Source organism: Podarcis gaigeae, assembly GCF_964106915.1.
Source record: "Podarcis gaigeae genome assembly, chromosome: 18".
Taxonomy (NCBI): Eukaryota; Metazoa; Chordata; class Lepidosauria; order Squamata; family Lacertidae; genus Podarcis; species Podarcis gaigeae.
The window spans coordinates 5,167,723-5,173,722 of record NC_139696.1 but is presented as its reverse complement, the minus strand read 5'-3'; positions in this window follow the sequence as shown (position 1 = coordinate 5,173,722).

Below are 6,000 nucleotides of genomic sequence, written 5' to 3'. Positions count from 1 at the left end.
GGGACTTGAATAAAATATTATGGGAGGAACAGGTAATCCCTGACACCCCACATAATCGATCACAAGATGCAAGACAAGCACACCATTTGAATGGCAATGCCCATTAACTTTAGATAAAGATAAAGGGACCGCTGACCATTAGGTCCAGTCGTGACTGACTCTGGGGTTGCGGCGCTCATCTCGCTTTATTGGCCGAGGGAGCCGGCGTACAGCTTCCGGGTCATGTGGCCAGCAGGACTAAGCCACTTCTGGCGAACCAGAGCAGCGCACGGAAACGCCGTTTCCCTTCCCGCTGGAGTGGTGCCTATTTATCTACTTGCACTTTGATGTGCTTTCGAACTGCTAGGTTGGCAGGAGCAGGGACCGAGCAACGGGAGCTCACCCCGTCGCGGGGATTCGAACTGCCGACCTTCTGTTCGGCAAGCTTCTGATCGGCAAGCCCTAGGCTCTGTGGTTTAACCCACAGCGCCACCCGCCACCCTTGTTAACTTTAGGAGGCTCAAACTTTAACTTTAGGGAGCTCACATATTTGATAGGGGGCTGAAGGGACTTCGGCCCCTAGGAGTTGGCTCTTATGGAATGAAGCGTATGGAAGGAGGCGGGTGGAATTCTCCAATAACTTATCCTATATACCCAAAATACATTGTTTGATTTAATCCCCCCCCCCCACATTCCTAGTGAAGGATATGGCAGGATTTTTAGCCGAGACAAAGCAAAACAGAAACACCGTATTTATATCCTGCTTTCCTGCAAAGGCAACCCAAAAACGCTTACAATAAAACAAGTGGTTTGTTTAGTCAGTTCTTGGTATGAGCTTTCGTGTGCGTGCACACTTCTTCAGAATTTTTTTTGTTTTGACTATGGCAGACCAACACGGCTACCTATCTGTAAGTGGTTTGTTTGTTTTTAATGCATGTGCACAGAATTAAAAAACAAACAAACTCAGTTGAACCCAGTAAATCAATGAAACAGTGTGAGTTTGCCAGCGGGGTGTGAAAGGACATCTCATTTTGGCCATCCGGCTCCTGAGAGATAAGATCGCACCTGAATATGGAGGCTTGGTTTGCCTAGGCCTCTATCCTCTGCGGAGTTTATTTGACAAATTGTCATTGCCACAATAATAATCTTCCTTTTTTATATTTAAAAAAAGGCCACCACAATTCCAAGACACCCTCTCTCTTGAAATTACTGCCCAACTGGTTTGCCCATGGGATGCAGCATCTAGACTGGTGACTGGGAGTGGCCGCTGGGACCATATAACACCAGTCCTGAGAGATCTGCATTGGCTCCCAGTACGTTTCCAAGCACAATTCAAAGTGTTGGTGCTGACCTTGAAAGCCCTAAACGGCCTCGGTCCTGTATACCTGAAGGAGCATCTCCACCTCCATCATTCAGCCCGGACACTGAGGTCCAGTGCCGAGGGCCTTCTGGCGGTTCCCTCACGGCGAGAAGCCAAGTTACAGGGAACCAGGCAGAGGGCCTTCTCGGTGGTGGCACCCGCCCTGTGGAACGCCCTCCCTTCAGTTGTGAAGGAAATAAGCAGCTATCCTATCTTTAAAAGACATCTGAAGGCAGCCCTGTTTAGGGAAGTTTTTAATATTTAATGCTGTATTGTTTTGAACACTTGACTGGAAGCCGCCCAGAGTGGCTGGGGAAACTCAGCCAGATGGGTGGGATATAAATAAATTATTATTATTATTATTATTATTATTATTATTATTATTATTATTATCAGCCTTGGTATTTATGGGACAAGGAGAAAGGGTTTCTCTTAGAATCACAGAATCGTGGGCTTGAAAAGGGACCCAAGAACCATCTATGCAATAAAGGAATCACAGCTAAATAATCCCTCTTCTTAGATATTGTTGTGATATTTGGCCCTCCGGGAGTTAGAACTCCAAAATAGCTTGCGGATCGCTTCGGAGGCTGTTTCTGCCTTTCCCCTTCCCCACTTCGTCTCACCGCTTCTTTTTGCTGAAGTCGCCTTAAAAACCTTCCCAGATTTCTCTTTTCTCCGGGGTTGTTTTCCTGTCTTGACCTCAGACGTCTCCTTGGGTCCCCCAAAGGTCAGGCTGTTATTTCTAGAGACAGGGACCCGAGATGGGTTTAAAAATACCAGCAAGGTAACTTGACCTGGGGTGTACAAGGTCCCTTTGCTGAGGTTGAATTTAAGGGCTGTAATGTGTTTGGGTTCAGTGTATGCATGTGTGAAGTGTCATTTTGGGGTAACATCACCACTTTGCAAGGGACTGGCTTCCTTGTGGGTAGGGGAGCACTTTTTGGGGATATTGTTTAAAGCTCCAGATCATTCCGCAAACTTGAATTTGCCAGCACCGTGTAGCATTTAGATGGGCTTCCTTTAAAAAAACGAGTGTGGGGCTGAGCATTCTGAAAATCTGCACATACACACATACACACAAGAATATTTAGAAAACTATGGAATAAAAGGAAACATCTTGGCAGAATTAGACTGATCCCTGTATAGTATAAATATAAGTTCGTAGGGAGGTAAAAAGAAACTATATAAGAAATATCAAACTGTGCGGTATAAAGTAACAGATAGATAAAGTACAGTGAGATTAATTGGAAGTCAGTTTTAAATTTCTTCTCTATAAGTTTTATAATTGTGTTCAGTATCAGGAGTATATAGGATGATAATTGTATTAATCTTCTTATATCTTATAGTCTGGTGGTTTGTTTGATTTTTCTGTTATTTGTTTGTTTACTTGTACCGTATGTACATAACAATATATTTTTAAAAAAGATGTATAATTGTTTTTAAGGCCGTCCAATGTCAACATGCAGAGTGCCTTTATTCCAAACAATGATTAAGCAGTAAATACAGTTTTTCTTGGTGGAAACAGAGCTAGGTTTAAATGGCTGGCCTCCCATTTTCAGAATTCACTGTGTGTGCGCGCGCACACACACACAAAATCCAGAGATATTGCTGGTTAAGGACATCAGCTGCAGCAGAGCAAAAAGGGACCCAGCCAGTCTAGTGTCCTGTTCTCACGATGGCCAGGCAGATGACCCAACAGAAAACCCACAGCGGTTCTCCTCCATTCGTGATCCGCAGCAAGAATTCAGAGGTGCCCTTGTCCCCAACCCTGGGTCGATGTCTCTATGGAAAACATAGCAATCCTCCTTCTCCACAAATCGGCCCAATCCGCTTTAAAGCAGGTTCCTCTTCTGGTCCGATTCCTGGACCAGGCCAAAGGGAGCACCCAACTAGTCCATGTGATAGGAATTTTATGGTCTTAGATATGGAAGTGAGAGCTGGACCATAAAGAAGGCAGATCACCGAAGAATTGATGCTTTTGAATTATGGTGCTGGAGGAGACACTTGAGAGTCCCATGGACTGCAAGAAGACCAAACCGATCCATTCTGAAGGAAATTAGCCCTGAGTGCTCACTGGAAGGACAGATCCTGAAGCTGAGGCTCCAAGACTTTGGCCACCTCATGAGAAGAGAAGACTCCCTGGAAAAAACCCTGATGTTGGGAAAGATGGAGGGCACAAGGAGAAGGGGACGACGGAGGACGAGATGGTGGGACAGTGTTCTCGAAGCCACTAATATGAGTCTGACCAAACTGTGGGAGGCAGTGGAAGTCAGGAGTGCCTGGCGTGCTCTGGTCCATGGGGTCACGAAGAGTCGGACACGACTAAACGACTAAACAACAACAACAATGTTCATAACCGCACATACATAGATCAACACAGGAAGGCCAACCTGGAACCATTTTGATTCCTAAACTGAGCAAATGTTTTCTCTGCAAGGTCAAACTGGAAAAGCCTCCCCATTGTCTTTCCTCACAAATCCTGTCTTAAGGACACATTTAAGATATGACTAGGGTGTGAGCCTGTGACCTGGCCCAGGAACTAAGTATTTTACCACTACAAAAGAATGGCCAGGCTCCCCAGGCAATCCTGTCAAGTAACTTGCCAGACAGGAGATAAACTGTGACAGGAGAAAAACAACATTTAAATTTCTGTGATGTAGGTGGGATGTATCTGAGGGGTGGTCTTAGGTTACACCCCTTCTGTGATGTATGCATAATGTTTCTGGGGGTGGTCTTGATCTAGAGGATGGGAATTTCAAAAGTCTTTATAAGCCCTTGCACAGCATTTTTGTGGGTCCTCTTCCTCTCCTGCGTGTGAGGGGGGCACCTTGTTGCAACAGATCAATAAAGATCAAGATTACTAGCTGCTTTGCTTCTCAATATTCTCTGGTTGGCCTCTGTTATTCTCTCCTACCAAAAGGGAACCTATGTAAGGACTCTATATGGGCTCTTGGATACCCCATAAGGGAAAGGGGCATATTTTTTATTTACAACATCCAGCACCCCCTTCTCAAGGTTGGCCGATGTTAGGTACTGAGCTGACTAGGACCCAAAATGCAGCAGTCTGACTGGTCCACAGGAGCCACCCAATCCAGCTCCAGATGGAAGTGAATCTACAACCTGATTGGCCTACAGGAGAACCCCAGAATTAGCCAATCATGTGCGGACCATTGTGTAAATACAGCGGTACCTCGGGTTAAGTACTTAATTCGTTCTTAACCTGAAACTGTTCTTAACCTGAAGCACCACTTTAGCTAATGGGGCCTCTTGCTGCAGCCACACAATTTCTGTTCTCATCCTGAAGCAAAGTTCTTAACCCAAGGTAATATTTCTGGGTTAGCGGAGTCTGTAACCTGAAGCGTATGTAACCCGAGGTATTGAGAAGCAAAGCAGCAAGTAAGCCTGATCTTTATTAAACTGTTGCAACAGGGTCCCCTGCTCACCCCACGCAGGGAGGGAGGAATCCAGAACATTGTTGTGCAAGCTCTTATATATACTTTTGAAACTGCCCACCCTGTAGCCCAAGACCACCACCCAAAACATCATGCATACATCACAGAAAGAGGTGGTCTCTGGCTGAAATTTGAGTGTGTTACTTCTCTCCTGTCTGCCAGGATACCTGACAATGGCTTATCTGATTGCCTTTTCTGGGTAGCCGGGCCATTCCTTGGAGATGGTAAATACTTAATTCCTGAATCTCTTACGCATGTTGAGAGTGCGCTCAGCTTAGCAGATACTTGCCAGGCTGTATTTGCAAAGGGAAGCGTAAGCCCCTATGGGCCAAAGACAATTGGAAAGCTTTTCCCATTTCCTTCCTCCTTGCAGAGAAACATTTGAGGTCAATTTAGGAGAGTCAAAACAGCTTCAGAATTGTTGGTGCTGTGGGTTAAACCACAGAGCCCGGCGGTTCGAATCCCCGCCAGGGGGTTAGCTCCTGTTGCTCAGTCCCTGCTCCTGCCAACCTAGCAGTTCAAAAGCATGTCAAAGTGCAAGTAGATAAATACCGTATTTTTCGCCCTATAGGGTGCACCTAGTTTTTTTTTGGGGGGGGGAAATAAAGGGGGAAAAATCATTTCCCCCCCAGGCGCAGGGCCCCAGCCCCCAGAACAGGCTGCTATCCGCAAGCCTTGGGAGCCCTGCGGGAACTCCCGCTGGGCTTGCCAGGCTTGTGGATATCTGCCCAAAGCCCGGGGCGTGCTGCTCAGTGCACCCCAGGCTTTGGGATGCACGCTGCTAGCCGCAAGCCTAGGGAGCCCGCAGAAATTCCCGCGGGCTCCCAAGGCTTGCGGATAGCTTCTTGAAGCCTGGAGAGCGAGAGGGGTCGGTGCGCACCGACCCCTCTCGCTCTCCAGGCTTCAGCGAAAGCCTGCATTCGCCCCATAGGGCGCACACACATTTCCCCTTCATTTTGGGAGGGGGGAAAGTGTGTCCTATAGGGCGAAAAATACGGTAGGTACCACTCCAGCGGGAATGTAAACGGCGTTTCCGTGCGCTGCTCTGGTTCGCCAGAAGCGGCTTAGTCCTGCTGGCCACATGACCCGGAAGCTGTACGCCGGCTCCCTCGGCCAGTAAAGCGAGATGAGCGCCGCAACCCCAGAGTCGGCCATGACTGGACCTAATGGTCAGGGGTCCCTTTACCTTTACCTTACTATTTCAGACAC